Source organism: Ascaphus truei, chromosome 20, assembly GCF_040206685.1.
Source record: "Ascaphus truei isolate aAscTru1 chromosome 20, aAscTru1.hap1, whole genome shotgun sequence".
Taxonomy (NCBI): domain Eukaryota; kingdom Metazoa; phylum Chordata; class Amphibia; order Anura; family Ascaphidae; genus Ascaphus; species Ascaphus truei.
In genome coordinates, this window is record NC_134502.1 from 7,858,931 (window position 1) to 7,879,077 (window position 20,147).

Genomic DNA, 20,147 nt, shown 5'->3' on the forward strand with positions numbered 1-20,147 from the left:
GGGTTAGAAGAGGCTGAAATGTCCATCAGCTGATATGTGCTAGCAGGGGTTCTCCAAGTGTATCGGGCTAAATAAATGGGCTGAACCGAACCCCTCATTGAGCCCTTTGGGTGATAATGTCTGCTAAGTGTATATCCATCGTGACTCTCTCTGGAGCAAGATGGAATCCATGTCACCCCTTCTGGGACATGTAGACAATTGGTCGATGCCTCTGAAGTTGATAGCTTTTGGGTCACCATTGTGGCACTGGTTTATGTGCCTCACGACAGGGATGTCCATTTTGTTCCTTATGGTGCCAACATGTTGGAGTACACGTTTTTTTAATTGTCTTTTTGTTTTTCCAATGTAGATTTTCCCACACTTGCACACCCCTTGATAGATAACACCAAAGCTCTGACAATTGATGATTCATTTTTTTATTTGATATGTCCGTGTATTGTCCCAATTGTTGAATGTTTTTGTGGAAAGTACGTACGGGCATGCTTTGCAACGGTGGCAGCTATAGCTGCCTACTGGTTTAGGTGGCAACCATGTTCTTGCGCCTCAGAGAAGTGGCTATGGACCAAGATATCCTTGATATTCCGTGCTCTTCTGCTTACCATAGAAGGGTAGGTTTGGATTGCATCCTTGATATCTGAGTCTGCTCTTAGGATGTGCCAGTGTTTCTCAAAAATGTTCCTTGCCAGATGCCACGGCTTGTATATCCCTATGAAACGCACAACCTTTTCATCACCTTTGGGGACCTTGTCAGTAAGTAAGTCTAGACGAGGTGAGTATTTGGCTCATTGTAAGCTTTCTTTATAGTTTTCATACTATAACCTCTGTTTTTTAAAACGCTCGGTCATAATAGAGACCTGGGCTTGACTCTGTGTATTATTACTACAGTTCCTCCTGATTCTTAGGAACTGGCCCATCGGAATACCCTGGACCAAGGTCCTTGGGTGGTGGCTAGATGCCTCTAGGAGGTTGTTCGTGACCATAGGTTTGCGGAAAACTGTAGTTTCAATAAGGTCTCCTTGGCCTCTTGAAACCTGTAGATCTAGGAAGCATATGGTGTTTCTATCAAACTCCAGAGTAAGGTGTAGATTGAGTTGATCATTGTTCAAGATATCAACAAACTCTTTGAGGAGTGCCAATGTTCCTTCCCACAGAATCAGCACATCATCGATGAAATGTACCCAAAGGATGATGTGTGAGGTTAGATGATCAAGTTCATCGATGAAAACATGTTTGGACTCCCACCAACCTAGGTAGAGGTTGGCGTATGATGGGGCACACTTGGTGCCCATGGCTGTTGTGAAACAATTCCTATTTAGCATGAACTACAGCAAATCTAGCACAAATTTGCTATGGGTGGTATAGAGTGTGCCCCTAGTTTGGAGAAAATACGAGACTGCTTCTAGTCCTTTTTGATGGTAGATGCTGGTGTAAAGACCTCCCACATCTATGCTCACTAGAATGGTGTCACAGCTGATGACCACGCCTTCTAATCTTTGTAGAACGTCTTTCGTGTCCCTTAGGACGGTAGGTAGACAACGAATGGCCCGAGTACTTGGTTCACGTAGCAACTCGCATTCTCAGTTAAGTTGCCTACCCACGATACAATCGGGTGGCTTGGCGGTGGTGTTCTCCTCTTATGGATTTTCAGTATGCTGTAAAACATAGCTATCTTAAGGAATTTCACAAAAATGAAATCGTACTCCTGTTTCGAAATGACCTAGTCAATCAGCCCTTTGTCTAGAATAGTTCGGAGTTCGGAACTGTAGGTGGTAGTTGGGTCCTTGTCCAGGACTTCATAGCATGCTAAGTCTGGACAGCAATCTTAGATGCTCAGCCTTGTAATCCGAGACATTGAGAATCACTAGATTGCCACCTTTGTCTGAAGGTTTCACTACTATATCTTTGTTGCCCTCCAGTTCTTTGAGAGCGGCTCTCTCCGAATGGGTGAGGTTGTCCACCATTTTTGTTTTGGGTAATGCTTCCAGATCTCTTGTAACCACATCCACAAAAATATCTATATCTATCTATATATTTCTGAAACCGTCGTATGTGTCTGTGTCTGTATGTGTCTGTGTCTGTATGTGTCTGTATGTGTCTCCCTGTGTCCCTAGAGGAAATCGCATTGGACCTTTGGCCCGTCACTCCGCCTCAGGCCAATCCGCCTCAGGCCAATGACATTGCTCCCTTGGCCTACCCGCCCCCGCACACCTCTCACTGGCACCGACACCACTGCCTCAGGCCAATGAGATTGCTCCCTTGGCCCCACACCCGCCCCCGCACACCTCTCATTGGCCTGCAGCCAACACACCGAACCCACTGCCACACTCTCCCAGCCCTCACTGAGCTTTGGGAACGCTTCACAGCACCTAACACTCACTGCTCTGGGAGATTTGGTAACGCTTCACAGCACCTAACTCTGGCACGACGCTTCACAGCTCTCACCTCTCAACCCACAAAACCCTCACCGCCTGATACCACCAAAACAACTGCGGAATCAGGTACAGACTCTTACCTATATATATATTGTTTTCACCACTGCAACACTACCCACCCTCACACAACACCGCACGATCACCTCCACACACCGCATGATCACCTCCACACACTGCACGATCGCAGCCCCTCTTAACACCTGCACACACTCCTGCCTACCCTGCCAACACCCCTCCCCTTCACCTCAACCATGCCGGAACGCACGTTCGCCGCAACAACACCACACACCCCCAGCAAACATACACACTCTGCTACTCACTTGCACCGCCACATAACCTGATCGCCACCGGACAACGCACGCATCTCCTCCACTACCACGCAACACACTCACCCCCTCCCGAGGCCGCAACAACACCCTCACCTAGCCCGCAACCCACCCACACTCCAGTAGCCCGTAACACACTGCTACTCACTTTCACCGACACCACCGGACAACACAGTCCCCCCTCCAGAGGCCGCAACACACCCTCCCTTAGCCCGCAACCCCCCCCCCCAACACACACACACAGCCTCCCGTAGCCCGCATCACAACCACTCCCGTGGAGCGCAAGCCCTCCTGTATCCGGCTCAATACCCCCTAAACACTCACGTAGCCCACACCCCCGCCCCACAAACCCTCCCATGGCCACAACCGTCAAAACCCCCCAAAGCGCACGTAGGCCGCACACAATCCAACAACGCACGGTGCACGCCACAACCCCTTCCTCCGGAGGGCCCGCATCCCAAACACGCACGTGGAGCGCAACCCCTACCTCCGGAGGGCCCGCATCCCAAACACGCACGTGGAGCGCAACCCCTACCTCCGGAGGGCCCGCATCCCAAACACGCACGTGGAGCGCAACCCCTACCTCCGGGGGGCCCGCATCCCAAACACGCACGTGGAGCGCAACCCCTACCTCCGGAGGGCCCGCATCCCAAACGCATCCCAAACACGCACGTGGAGCGCAACCCCTACCTCCGGAGGGCCCGCATCCCAAACACGCACGTGGAGCGCAACCCCTACCTAAGGAGGGCCCGCATCCCAAACACGCACGTGGAGCGCAACCCCTACCTCCGGAGGGCCCGCATCCCAAACGCATCCCAAACACGCACGTGGAGCGCAACCCCTACCTCCGGAGGGCCCGCATCCCAAACACGCACGTGGAGCGCTACCCCTACCTCCTGAGGGCCCGCATCCCAAACACGCACGTGGAGCGCAACCCCTACCTCCGGAGGGCCCGCATCCCAAACACGCATGTGGAGCGCAACCCCTACCTCCGGAGGGCCCGCATCCCAAACACGCACGTGGAGCGCAACCCCTACCTCCGGAGGGCCCGCATCCCAAACACGCACGTGGAGCGCAACCCCTACCTCCGGAGGGCCCGCATCCCAAACACGCAAACACCCTCACTTAGCTCGCAACCCCCCCACACTCCAGTAGCCCGCAACACACTACTACTCACTTTCACCGACACAACCGGACAACACTGTCCCCCCTCTGGAGGCCGCAACACACCCTCCCTTAGCCCGCAACCCCCCCCCCCAACACACACACAGCCTCCCGTAGCCCGCATCACAACCACTCCCGTGGAGCGCAAGCCCTCCTGTATCCCGCTCAATACCCCCTAAACACTCACGTAGCCCACACCCCCGCCCCACAAACCCTCCCCTGGCCACAACCGACAAAAAACCCCAACCGCACGTAGGCCGCACACAATCCAACAACGCACGGTGCACGCCACAACCCCTACCTCCGGAGGGCCCGCATCCCAAACACGCACGTGGAGCGCAACCCCTACCTCCGGAGGGCCCGCATTCCAAACACGCACGTGGAGCGCAAACCCTACGTCCGGAGGGCCCGCATCCCAAACGCATCCCAAACACGCACGTGGAGCGCAACCCCTACCTCCGGAGGGCCCGCATCCCAAACACGCACGTGGAGCGCAACTCCTACCTCCGGAGGGCCCGCATCCCAAACACGCACGTGGAGCACAACTCCTACCTCCGGAGGGCCCGCATCCACCACGGTACACAGCAAGCCCTCCTGTATCCCGCCCGCCCCACAAAAAACACTCACGTGCCACCCCCACCTCCCCCCCAAAGCCGCAACCAGCCCGCAAACACAACACCTCACGGTGGACGCCACAACCCCCCTCCAGGGACCACACATCTCGCCTTCACCCTGCTGCCACATCAGTTTTTCACTGTATGCCACAAGCCCTCCTGGATACCGGCCCCCCCCCCCCCCAAACACTCCCGTCGCCGGCCGCCCCCCCCCCCCAAACACACCCGTCGCCTGGCCGCCCCCCCCCCCCAAAACACTCCCGTAGACCGAAAAAAAAAACACTTCCGTAGCCCGCCCGCCCCCCCAAAACACTCCCGTAGAAAAAAAAAACACTCCCGTAGCCCACAACACCCCACAAACCCTCCCGTGCACGCAAACACAGCAACACCACCAGTAGGGCCACACACCTCACCTTAACCCTCCTGCAACATCAGTGCTTCACAATATAACATAACACTCATTCCATTGAACAACACCTCCTGAAACATGTCTGCTTGCTAAAACAATATAGGATCACAGTGTGCCTTACACACAACACTCAACCACACACCCAAAAGCCACCCACACGCCCTCAGCAATGCACCACACACACCCCCTCAGCCATGTGCACACACACGCCCTCAGCCACGCCACACGCCCTCAGCCATGCCACATGCCCTCAGCCACACCACATGCCCTCAGCCACGCCACACACCATCGCCCACGCCCTCACGCACCACACACACGCACTCAGCCACGCACCACGCGCACACACACACGCCCTCAGCCACGCCACACACCCTCACACACACCCAACCCTCCTGTGCTCATACGCCACACAAAACAAGACTTACACACACCCCTACCTACCCCCCACACCACAAACACCACAACGCATGCTGCGGCATATTCAACCCCCCACCTCCCCTACACAACGCTTCAACACACACCCACACGGACGCAAAAAACACACCAACACCCCCTCGCCGCGGCAAACACACCTCACCTTCACACTCAACACAATGCAGATTTACAGGTCTGGCACACCTCTCCCCTTGCACTTCAACCCCCCACCCCCCCAAACGTGCGCACCAACACACACCCTCCGCTGCCAACACACCTCCCACACGAAATGAGCTCTTAGGTGAAATAAAAGATATTCGGAACACAATGCACATTCTGCCGTCTGTGTCCTTTCTTGCAGAAACAGTCAGCACACCCACACACAACACCCACACAACAGTCGCACACACCCACACAACAATCACACAACACTCAATTCATACACACAACACGCCCTCACCCACACAACACTCACTCACACACACACACCCCTCCTGTGCTCATACACCACACACAACAACAATTCAACACAACCCTACCCCCACAACACACTCAACGCTGGAAACACCTCAACTTCACCGTCATGCCACACACACTACACTCAAGACAATGCTGATTTACACGTCTATGCCCCCCCTCCCCTTGCACCTCAAACCCCACAACCCCCTTCCGTACAACGCAAACACACCCCCAAAACATCTACACCAACACACCCCCACCACTAACACCACACCTCACACAGCCAGTCGGCTGTTCCTTCTAATAAAATCAATTAGCAACACAATGCTAATTGGCCCCTATCTGTCATTTTATTCACAAATATTCATCACATACACACACAACACTCACCCACACACACACACATAACACTACAGCAACCACACTCACCCACCCCACACTCACCCACCCTCACTCACCTACCCACCCCACACTCACTCATCCACCCACGCAACCCACAATCAGCCACCCACAATACTACAGCAACCACACTCACCCACACACCACACACCCACACCACCCTCACTCACCTACCCACCAAAAACTCAACCACACACTCACCCACCCACCACACACTCACCCACCCAGACCACACTCACTCATCCACCCACGCAACCCACACTCAGCACCCACACCACACACAAGCAACAATCACACACATACACACACTATTCAGCCACACACACACTCACACACTCACCCACCCCACACTCACTCATCCATCCCCACACTCAGCCACCCACCCCACACACACAAGCAACAATCACACACAACACCCATACACACACTATTCCCACACACACAAACAACATAACAAAAACCTCAGCCACGCCACACGCCCTCAGCCACGCCCTCACGCACCACACAGGCACACGCACACACGCCCTCAGCCACGCACCACGCCACACGCCCTCAGCCACACATGCACTCACGCACTCACACACGCAACACGCGCACACACACACGCCCTCAGCCACAACACAAGCCCTCACACACACACCCAACCCTCCTGTGCTGATACGCCACACAAAACAAGACTTCCACACACCCCTACCAAACCCCCACACCACAAACACCACAACGCATGCTGCAGCATATTGAACCCACCTACCCTACACAACGCTTCAACACACACCCACACGGACGCAAAAACACACCCTCGCCACGCCAAACACACCTCCCCTTCACCGTGCTGCCACAAACACACTACACTCAACACAATGCAGATTTACAGGTCTGGGACACCTCTCCCCTTGCACCTCAACCCGCCACCCCCCCAAACGTGCGCACCAACACACACCCGACGCTGCCACCACACCTCCCACAGGAAAACAGCTCTTCGGTGAAATAAATGATATTCGGTACACAATGCTCATTCTGCCGTCTGTGTCATTTCTTGCACAAACACTCAGCACACCCACACAAAACACCCACAGAACAGTCGCACACACCCACACAACAATAACACAACACTCAAGACACACACAACATGCCCTCACCCACACAACACTCACTCACACACACACCCCTCCTGTGCTGATACACCTCACACAACAACAATTCAACACACCCCTACCCCCACAATACACTCACCGCTGGAAACACACCTCAACTTCACCGTGATGCCACACACACTACACTCAAGACAATGCAGATTGACACGTCTATGCCCCCCCTCCCCTTGCACCTCAAACACCATACCCCCCTTGCGTAAAGCGCAAACACCCCCCCAAAACATGCACACCAACACACCCCCTCCACTACTACCACACCTCACACAGCCAGTTGGCTGTTCCTTTCAATAAAATAAATTAGCAACACAATGCTAATTACACCGTATCTGTCATTTGATGCACAAACATTCTTCACAGACAAACACAACACTCACCAACACACCCACACACAACACTACAGCAACCACACTCACCCACCCTCACTCACCTACCCACCCCACACTCACTCAAAAATCACACACACACACAGCACACACTCACCCACCCACCCCACACTCACTCATCCACGCACCCCACACTCAGCCACCCACACCACACACACAAGCAACAATCACACACAACACACAACACACATACACACACTATTCACCCACACTCACCCACCCACCACACACTCACCCACCCACCCCACACTCACTCATCCACCCACGCACCCCACACTCAGCCACCCACCCCACAGACAACCAACAATCACACACAACATCCATACACACACTATTCAGCCACACACACAACCAACATTCACAAAACACTCAAACACACACCCACACACACAACATTCACACACACACCACACAACAACCACAAAACACACCTCAAGACTGTCACTCTTAACCCATTTACAACCCTTTCACAGACCACCTCCTGATGCCTTGAACACCTCGACACCTGAACGCTGTACACACAACGCAACAATTGGATCCTATTGACCCTTCACACAACAACATCAGGAAGTATACTAAGCACACATGCACTGAAACACTTCACTAACATCACACACCACGCCTACTTTTAACAACACACCACAACTGACACACACAACAGCTCTACAGCACCTACAATGCCACACATCAAAACCTCAACGCACAAAAAACATCTTCCCAACACAAAACATGCCTCCCAAAAAACACCATCGCAAAACAAAACATACACACCCTCACACTACACGCCACATGCACACACACACCCACGATGTGTACTACCTCACACTATGCACACACACAGTTAACACAATTCGAAATGCCCGCACACAATCAACACACACAACTCACAATGCATGACACAATAGCTCATCAACAAATACTCACAACCACAACATCAACACCAACACATACCACACAACAACATTACACACTACTTCCATATAATACACAGACACCAATTACATCAAAGGGACAAACAAACACACACCATCCTAACACACCACTTCCTCAACACACACACACACACACACAACATCACCTGCTAATCAAACACTACAGCGCCAAACACGCTTTGCACAACAAAGACACAGAGCCAGAGTCAGAAGAGCAACACAATGACAACAACAAAAACACCGAGACACACACTACATCAACAGTCACACAGAACACACAAGAGCATGAGGCACGCCTTGCAAAAGACCAACAACGTGCTACAACATCACGAGCCGCACAGACACCAGAACAACATTAGGCACGCCTAGCAAAACAACATGCTACAACATCACCAGCCGCAGAGCCTACACAACACCATGAGGCACGCCTTGCCAAAAAAAACAAACGTGCTACAAGATCACGAGACGCAGATACACCAGAAGAACATGAAACACGCCTGGCAAAAATGCGACTACGAGCTACAAGATCAAGAGCCACTGAGACTCCACAACAACATGAAACACGCCTTGCTAAACTGAGAACAATACGGCGCACATCAAGAGCACAACAAAATACAACAACAGACACTACAACAGCAACAACACACACATACTACATTTACGCATTCAACACATTACACTTTGTTACGCACCGCTTTCCTATATAATCCACACATACTGTACCAGCAACATCAAAATGTCAACATTGGACACATTGACACTATATGTCGCTACTGTCAAGCAAAGAAATTCCGCAAGGAAGCACCTGGAATGTGCTGCAGCAATGGCAAAGTTCAGCTACCACCTCTACACTCACCCCCAAATCCACTTCTTTCATACATGTCAGGAACAACTTCAGAATCAAAACATTTTTTACAAAACATACGAAAATACAACTCCTGTTTCCAAATGACATCCTTTGGTGCTACATCTATAGTGGAACAAATCGGATTTAAAAGTACTTTCAAAGTACAAGGTCAAGTTTACCACAGGGCCGGCTCTCTGCTCCCATTACCAGAACAAGATCCACAATTCTTGCAAATTTACTTCATGGGTGATGAACAACAAGAAGCTGATCAACTATGCCATTGGATACCCGATACAAGACGTGATATTGTCATCTCCTTACAAAGGATGTTACATCAACACAACCATCTCATTAACACATTCAAAACATCACTTGAACGCATGCCAACGGATGACTATAAAGTAATTATCAGAGCCGACAAAACACCAGTGGGCCAACATGAACGTCGCTTTAATGCTCCTCAAATCAACGAAGTCGCTATTGTTATAGCAGGGGAACAATTTAATACACGGGACATAATTCTTCAGCGACGCGCTCATTCACTCACACGCATTTGTGAAACACATCGCTCATATGATGCACTTCAATACCCTCTCATACTTTGGAACGGTGACGATGGCTATCACTTCAACATCATGCAAGTAGATCCAGCTTCACAAGCAAACACAAAGAAAACTGTCTCCGCTATGGACTTCTACGCATACAGATTAATGATACGAGATGCATCACAAAACCACATTTTACATTGTCGCCAACTCTTTCATCAGTTTATTGTTGACATGTATGCAAAAATTGAAAGTGAGCGTCTTCTATACATACGTTTACATCAAAAACAACTTCGCGTTTATCAATACACTGGCGACACACTTTATTCGAGCTCGGCTAGTCCCACGAATTCGGGTATACCCGGGTGTATTGAGGTTTGTGACTGTTTTCTGCCCGAGTGCATTGAGGTATTTTCCAGGCAGGGATTGAAGCATTTTATTCCCGCTGGCTGCAATACTGCACAGTATATATATATATACTGCATTACAATTCATGAATTTATGCCATCTGGTAGACACGCGAAGCATTGCAGCCTATTAAATCCTAATCATTATCATTTAACAGATCAGCCGCCCGTCAGCCAGGCATGAACCCAGGCTGGGAAGGCAAACGCAACGGGGCTTGTCAGAGGTGAGGAGCGGCGCATTCCAGGTATCTGCCAGGTACATACTGGGTATTTGCTCGAATAAAGTGTGTCGGTGCAGTACATACATCTCAGGGATGCTGTTGGCAACGATGGTCACGTTGACAACATAGGCAAAATGTTAATTCTACCAGCAACATTCACAGGAAGTCCTCGACACATGCACGAATATGCTCAAGACGCTATGGCATCTGTTACAGCATATGGACGCCCAGACTTCTTTATTACCTTTACATGTAATCCAGCTTGGACAGAAATAAAACAAGAACTTGGGGAAGGGCAGACACACAGCGATCGGCACGACTTAATCGCCAGAGTATTTAGACAAAAACTACTCACATTAATGTACATCATCACGAAGAGTTATATCTTTGGACAAACACGATGCTGGATGTACTCAATAGAGTGGCAGAAAAGAGGCCTTCCACATGCTCATATTCTTATATGGCTCAAAGAAAAGCTACATGCCATAGACATCGATAACGTTATTTCAGCAGAGTTGCCAAATCCAGAAGAAGACCCAATACTATTTGCAATAGTCACCAAAAATATGATTCATGGCCCATGTGGAAACATTAATATTCATGCACCATGTATGAAAGACGGAAAATGCACCAAAAAATATCCTAAACCATTCATTGCAGACACACAAAGTGGAGATGATGGATATCCTCAATATCGAAGACGCGCTCCCACAGACGGTGGATACACAGCAACACTGACTATTCGAGGCAACAAACACATCCAAGTCGACAACAAATGGGTTGTTCCATATTGTCCACTTCTTTCTAAAATTTATAACGCACACATTAATGTTGATTACTGTAATTCAGTTAAATCAATTAAATACATTTGCAAGTATGTCAACAAGGGAAGCGACATGGCCATTTTCGGAATCACAAATAAACACATCCAGGACGAAGTGACGCTCTACCAGCTGGGAAGATATATCAGTAGTAATGAAGCCGTTTGGAGGATTTTTGCTTTTCCCATTCACGAACGACACCCAACCGTTGTTCACCTCACTGTTCATTTAGAAAACGGACAGAGAGTATACTTCACACCTCACAACGCAGAGGCAGTTGCTGCTCAACCACCAAACACAACTTTAACTGCCTTCTTTCAATTATGTCAACACGACTCTTTTGCAAGGACATTACTTTATCCTGAGACTACACGATATTACACTTGGAATGCATCCACAAAACTGTTCAAGAAAAGAAAGCAGGGTATAGCTGTTCCAGGAACAGATGCCCTTGCAAGTGAAGCCTTAGGGCGTGTCTACACAGTTCACCCAAACAACGCTGAATGCTTCTTTCTCAGAATGCTACTTCATACCATTCCAGGGCCAACTTCATTTGACGCTCTTAAAACTGTCAACGGTCAACTCTGTGAAACTTATCGAGAAGCTTGCCAAAACCTTGGCTTACTATAGGATGATCAACACTGGAATACTACGTTAGCCGAAGCTGCATTACAGTCTTTGCCAGGCCAAATTTGCAATCTTTTTGCCATTATCCTTACCACCTGCAACCCATCAAACCCCAACACTCTATGGGACACATATCGAGAGAGCATGAGTGAGGATATACTTGCCAAAGCACAGAGAGACAATCCATCACTCAATGTTCAGTTTTCACCAGAGCTTTTCAACGAGGTGCTCATATTGGTAGAAGATACATGTCTATCTATCAATAACAAAACACTACTTCAATTAGGTCTACAAGCTCCACAACGTCATCATCACGATGTACTCAATACAGACCTTATGCGAGAGAAACAATACAATATTTCACTTCTACAACAATATGTTGCTACAAGAAAAACAATGTTAATTGCACAACAACTTACCACCTACGAGAACATTATGGATCACATCACCAACGGACAAGGTGCAATACTCTTTCTTGATGCTCCAGGTGGAACCAGCAAAACATTTCTCATCAATTTACTCCTCGCCGAAATCAGAATGCACAATGATGTTGCACTTGCACTTGCATCATCTGGCATTGCAGCCACTCTTATGGATGGAGGACGAACTGTGCACTCAGCTCTTAAATTACCGCTAAACATTGCTCATGAAGAAAACCCAACATGTAATATTACAAAAACATCTGGACAAGCACGTGTTCTTCAAATTTGCAAACTTATTGTTTGGGATGAATGTACCATGGCACATAAAAAAGCACTTGAAGCCCTTAATAGAACCTTGCAAGACTTGCGTAACAATAAACAAATCATGGGCGGAGCTGTCATTCTTTTAGCTGGTGATTTCAGACAAACACTTCCAGTCATACCAAGATCCACACCAGCAGACGAACTTCATGCATGCCTTAAATCCTCTATTTTATGGAGACATGTCAAACATTTCCCATTAACAACCAATATGCGAGTACAACTTCTCGGACACTCAAATGACCAAGCTTTTGCAGACACCCTTCTTCAAATTGGTGAAGGTACTTTACCTACTGACTTGACATCAGGTGAAATTACTTTTCCAACACATTTTTGTAACATGATGACATCACTTGAAGATCTCATACATCACGTCTATCCAAATCTCTTACACAATTACACAAATCACCAGTGGCTCTGTGAAAGAGCCATCCTTTCTGCCAAAAATACTTCTGTCAATGCTCTAAATCATCAAATTCAAGATATTCTTCCCCACACAATTACTCAATACAACTCCATCGATACAGTTGTGGATACCGATGAAGCCGTCAACTATCCAACCGAATTCCTACACTCCCTGGAACCATCTGGAATGCCACCACATCACCTTCGCCTGAAAGTTGGAGCACCCATCATGCTACTTCGCAACCTACACACACCTAACCTTTGTAATGGAACAAGACTGTGCATCAAAACATTGATGCCCAACCTGATTGAAGCTACTATCTTAACCGGCAACGCCAAAGGAGAAGATGTCTTCATCCCCCGCATTCCACTCATTCCAACAGACATGCCTTTTACTTTCAAACGGCTACAGTTCCCCATCAGACTAGCTTTTGCTATCACCATCAACAAAGCACAAGGACAGTCAATCAAGTGCACTGGCATCAACTTAGAATCACCATGTTTCTCCCACGGCCAGTTATATGTTGCGTGTTCAAGAGTTGGATCACCCAAAGAATTGTACATCTTTGCTCCAAGTGGAACTACCAAAAATGTGGTTTACAAACAAGCCTTACAATGAACATCGACTTTGCTACATTTGCCTCACCTCAACCTATTCTACTAGCAACTTCAAACAACCACAAACATACTCACTGTAGTGCACTCATCTTTTGTTAGCAACAATTTCGCCAACACACACTTACTGTACACCTGACGTGAAATACACTACTCTCAACAATAGAACTACCCATCTTTCACCAAGGGTTTCCAAGAAGAACATTTTTACAACTAACAACCGTAACAAGTAACATACACTTAGAAAAATTGTGCTCAGATACATGTTCTTTGTACTGTTGTTGCTTTACAAACACACTTTGGAAAAAAATTACATAACATTTACATGAAATTACAATTTTTCACTACACATTATTATACAACATTAACACATCATTATTCAGGGTTTACATCCCGGGCAACGCCGGGTCTCTCAGCTAGTTTATATATATTGGCGAAATATTCGCTCTGCGGCAGAAATGTTGGTTTCGGTGAAGTGAAAGGTCCCTCACCGGGCACTCTCTATTTGAGTCTTCTAATAGGGATGACATATTTCAAGGACAGCTATGTCTGTGGGGTCCGGTGGGGGGATCTCTAGTAGGTTTGCTGGTCTGTACTCCCGCATTTTAAAGAATTTATGTAATTTAAGCTTGCGGGCCGAGATGAGTATCTTTTACCCACTCAGATGTATCAATATCCGATGAGGGTGAGAAGGATAGCCCCCTGTTTCAGACTTTAATGTGATCGGTAGTTAGTGTAAAATCTGACAGCTTTACTATAAGGCCAGGGCCATGGTCAAAAAGACTGTGCTGAGCCGCGCTGAGCAGATCTCATCTGTAATCTGTATCTGTATTGCATCTGTAATCAGCGCGGCTTTAGGAGCCGCTTCCGCGTGCGTGGAAATGCAGGAGACAGGCAAGTTTAAATTTTGCAACGGAGGGCCCATCATGTGACTGCCAAAAGCCAATGGCAGTCTGACGTGGCACACTAGCCCCGCCTCACCGCCCGGCTCCCACACGGCTTTACAAGCGCGCACGCTGCCGCTCATGCGGGGACACAAAAAAGCTCCAGTGCTGCTCAGCGCTCTTCCCTTCACCATGTCCGAGGCCTTAGGGGTTTGGCATAGTCAGTTTGTTGTGCCATTACTGCTGATGCTTCTCAGGGTCCATACTTTCCTCTCTTCTTGTCTTCCTTTTCCTCTGGCACCCCAAGTTGTTCTTATTTGTGCTAAAAAAAGGGGAGACCTGGGGGCAGAGATGTGCCGGCTGTCCAATAGGAAAGCTTCTTCTCCTGCTCCGGTCACATGGTCCCAGCTCACAGTGCAGTATGGAGTCCTGCAGCTCCCGCGCGGGCTCCACACTGACGCTGATGCCGCCCCACCGCCCCCGCACCTCTGCTTACCTGTTCAGATGTAGCTGCGGGCTTCCTCCACCCCAGGTAAGTGAAAAACCGGGTAGTCTGTAAAATGACGTCGCGGGATTCTAAGCAGTCTCTCTCCCTCTCGATCGTAGGGTCACGAGCGTGCTTAGAATCCCGCTACGTCATTTTCAAACCGGCTGCGATACCGGAAGTGACGTGTCGGCTCCAGGCAGTGATGCACCATGGCGGTTTGAAGCAGCAGAGACGGTGTGATGTGATATTGTGATCATCAACGTTCTATGCTGTTATCCCATTGGGATCTTGTAAGCCTCAATTTTTATTGTGTTTGGATAAATTGTGAGATTTTACCTGGGCTCCGTGTGTGTGTCTCTCTCTTTTGAGATTACACCTCCTCCTTTTAGCCTCTATCTGTGGCCCTCTAGCCTGTTAGATTTCAGCAGTAGATGTGCTCTTTTGGGAGCTCCATTTGTTTCATATTGCTACAGTGTTGCACTGTGTATTTTATTTCTTTTTAAGGTATCAACACTCCCCTGGTTCTTCCTTGTCCCAGGGCGTTATAATTGGCAGCTCAGCCAAGCAGTCAGATGTGTAGGAATCTCAGCAATGTTTTAGGGGCTCTTGTTCTGTAATTAGAAGACAATTTAGCTGGTTGGAGATGGGAGGTTATACTCAGTATGGCTTCACATTGCAGCATGTTCAGTTTCAGGTGAGCAGCCCAGATAAGGAGCTCGTCAGACTAGGGATTAAAGTGAGCGAGTGCTTGGAAAGTTAGCAGGTGTGTAACTCACTGCTTTGTGTCACTAATTAGAAACCTTATTACAGAACCCGCAATAATGAGTAAAAACTGATATAAAAGACAGAAAACCCGCCCCCAAATGCCTGATAATACAGAATATAGTGCAATAGTCGCACATTACACACAATCACAAAATACACACACAGCACGCGACTGCCAGAGGGTTTTACACTGAAACGTCACACAATACATCCTGTTCTGTATCACTTTACCTGGGGGGTAATAGATGGAAACCGTGTGGTTGGAGACCCCCAGTGCTGGGAGGTCAGAGGATGGTGCAGTAAGGGGCTGTTTATCAGGGGAACCTGCATATTAAGGGTTATATGTACAAACCCTGCACACAGGACGTGCTCTGGGCAGCCACTGATTCCTGTGCTAAATGATCTGTCCTCGGACACAATTACTGCTTTGTCTTTCTTATCTTTTTATCCGTGAAAGGGAAGGGGAGGGTTAATTCCCACTTGTGATGCTAACCAGGAGTAGGCAATGTTTGATCATGATATAAAAATATAAACATCTTCATAGCATAGGACAGTTCATAAGACTCAGGATTCCAGATAGTCCAATGTTAAACACACTCCCATAGATTATGCCACTAGCCATATAGGTAAGTCTTATGTGGTGGTCTAGGTAACCGTGTGTGGGACTGATCACATAAATGAAGTAAATGGATTACTCACTGCTGACCTTGGGGATATCCTGGTCCTGTCCTGCGTGCTCCTACCAAGGAACAATTGAAGAGAGTACAGGGAAAACGGCGGTGCATCTGCTGCTGCTGCTGAAGATTGGAAACCACAAACTGCAAACCACAAAATATCCTAGGTGCAAAAATTTATTTTAGGGCATAGTAACAGCCAAAAAGAACACTCTGACGCGTTTCCCGTGGTATCCCACGCTTTATCCCAACAATATTCTCACAGGAAATGTTTTACTGGCAAAACTGCTGCAAATCCCCCAATCTCTGCAGCGCCCGGTAACTATAAGAGTGTCAGCGACAGGACAAGAGAAGAAAAAAGGGATGACTCTTACACGTGAGATTATTACACATTTCTCACACGTGGGGTATATAGTATTATTTTGCATTTCTCTACATGAACGACTAATAACCACTAATTTATAACTGCCCCCATTGGCATTCTTGTACTTTTGCAGAAAGCTGAATAAATGACACTGAGAAAATGCTAAATAAACCTTATTCCTTATTCCAGCACCGCAATAAAACGAATGAATTCTGCATTAAATGAGCAATCGTGCTTACACTTATTGTGCATATGTGATACATTTATCTTTGTGAAGCTTAGAGCGGTAACACCGAGAAATGACAGTAACATTATTCTTATATGTAATGCAAAGGCTGATATTAAAAAAAAGAACACAATTAGACAGTGTGTGTGTGTGTGTGCGTGCGCGCGCGCGCAGTGAAAGTGATGTGTGTGTTTGTGTGTGTGCGTTTGTGCAGTGAAAGTGACGTGTGTGTGTGTAGTGAAAGTGATGTGTGTGTGTGTGTGTGTGTCTGCTCAGTGAAAGTGAATGTGTGAGCGTGCGTGCCTGCTCAGTGGAAGTGTGTGTGTAGTGAAAGTGATGTGTGTGTGTGTGTGTGCAGTGAAAGTGATGTGTATGTGTTTGAGCGTGCAGTAGTAGTGAGTATATATATGTATTTATGGGATTTCTTCCTCTCCTGAGCGCTCCGTGATTTCTCCGCCTCTGCGCTTCTATCTGCGCTGATCTCTGCGCTGTTTGTTTCTCTGGAACATGAGATAAAAACAGGGTTCTCTATAAATAATTAATTCATTTATCCATCTGCTACAATTAGAAACGTTATTATTATCACACAGTGTATATATAAAATGAGTGATAAAATATATGCAGGGTGCGGGTGTTTAGGGGTTACTCAGACTACGGGATCTGAAATATAAGCTGCACTCTCTCACAGGTATCTGACAGTATACACGGATATTCATGTAAGGATATTACATGTCACGTTAACGCCTTTAGTCTATTCACTTGTGTTAACAATACAGCAACCAGGGGGTGAACTTTCCTTTTACAGATAGCTCTGTGTCTCCTGTGAGGTTACCGGGGTCAGTACGGTCTGTGCATTAATGGGCAGATACCTCTGTGTCTCCTGTGAGGTTACCGGGGTCAGTACGGTCTGTGCATTAATGGTCAGATACCTCTGTGTCTCCTGTGAGGTTACCGGGGTCAGTACGGTCTGTGCATTAATGGGCAGATACCTCTGTGTCTCCTGTGAGGTTACCGGGGTCAGTACGGTCTGTGCATTAATGGGCAGATACCTCTGTGTGTGAGGTTCCTGGGGTCAGTACGGTCTGTGCATTAATGGGCAGATACCTGTGTGTCTCCTGTGAGGTTCCTGGGTCAGTACGGTCTGTGCATTAATGGGCAGATACCTCTGTGTGTCCTGTGAGGTTACCGGGGTCAGTACGGTCTGTGCATTAATTGGCAGATACCTCTGTGTCTCCTGTGAGGTTACCGGGGTCAGTACGGTCTGTGCATTAATGGGCAGATACCTCTGTGTCTCCTGTGAGGTTACCGGGGTCAGTACGGTCTGTGCATTAATGGGCAGATACCTCTGTGTGTCCTGTGAGGTTACCGGGGTCAGTACGGTCTGTGCATTAATGGGCAGATACTCCTGTGTCCTGTGAGGTTACCGGGGTCAGTACGGTCTGTGCATTAATGGGCAGATACTTCTGTGTCTCCTGTGAGGTTACCGGGGTCAGTACGGTCTGTGCATTAATGGGCAGATACCTCTGTGTCTCCTGTGAGGTTACCGGGGTCAGTACGGTCTGTGCATTAATGGGCAGATACCTCTGTGTCTCCTGTGAGGTTACCGGGGTCAGTACGGTCTGTGCATTAATGGGCAGATACCTCTGTGTCTCCTGTGAGGTTACCGGGGTCAGTACGGTCTGTGCATTAATGGGCAGATACCTCTGTTTCTCCTGTGAGGTTACCGGGGTCAGTACGGTCTGTGCATTAATGGGCAGATACCTCTGTGTCTCCTGTGAGGTTACCGGGGTCAGTACGGTCTGTGCATTAATGGGCAGATACCTCTGTGTCTCCTGTGAGGTTACCGGGGTCAGTACGGTCTGTGCATTAATGGGCAGATACCTCTGTGTCTCCTGTGAGGTTACCGGGGTCAGTACGGTCTGTGCATTAATGGGCAGATACCTCTGTGCCTCCTGTGAGGTTACCGGGGTCAGTACGGTCTGTGCATTAATGGGCAGATACCTCTGTGCCTCCTGTGAGGTTACCGGGGTCAGTACGGTCTGTGCATTAATGGGCAGATACCTCTGTGCCTCCTGTGAGGTTACCGGGGTCAGTACGGTCTGTGCATTAATGGGCAGATACCCCTGTGTCTCCTGTGAGGTTACCGGGGTCAGTACGGTCTGTGCATTAATGGGCAGATACCTCTGTGTCTCCTGTGAGGTTACCGGGGTCAGTACGGTCTGTGCATTAATGGGCAGATACCCCTGTGTCTCCTGTGAGGTTACCGGGGTCAGTACGGTCTGTGCATTAATGGGCAGATACCTCTGTGTCTCCTGTGAGGTTACCGGGGTCAGTACGGTCTGTGCATTAATGGGCAGATACCTCTGTGTCTCCTGTGAGGTTACCGGGGTCAGTACGGTCTGTGCATTAATGGGCAGATACCTCTGTTTCTCCTGTGAGGTTACCGGGGTCAGTACGGTCTGTGCATTAATGGGCAGATACCTCTGTGTCTCCTGTGAGGTTACCGGGGTCAGTACGGTCTGTGCATTAATGGGCAGATACCCCTGTGTCTCCTGTGAGGTTACTGGGGTCAGTACGGTCTGTGCATTAATGGGCAGATACCTCTGTGTCTCCTGTGAGGTTACCGGGGTCAGTACGGTCTGTGCATTAATGGGCAGATACCTCTGTGTGTGAGGTTACCGGGGTCAGTACGGTCTGTGCATTAATGGGCAGATACCTCTGTGTGTGAGGTTACCGGGGTCAGTACGGTCTGTGCATTAATGGGCAGATACCTGTGTGTCCTGTGAGGTTACCGGGGTCAGTACGGTCTGTGCATTAATGGGCAGATACC

The 20,147-nt window shown here is 48.7% G+C and overlaps 1 protein-coding gene across 1 annotated transcript in view; it reads right to left on the reverse strand.

The window, feature by feature from the left end:
- Positions 1-16,752: 16,752 nt before the first annotated feature.
- LOC142471473 (class I histocompatibility antigen, F10 alpha chain-like) overlaps positions 16,753-20,147 on the reverse strand; it is a 71,053-nt gene continuing 67,658 nt past the window's right edge. Inside the window, exon 5 of the mRNA XM_075578269.1 lies at positions 16,753-17,817. The gene's annotated coding sequence lies outside the window, so the exon portion shown is untranslated. The remainder of the gene's footprint in view (positions 17,818-20,147) is intronic.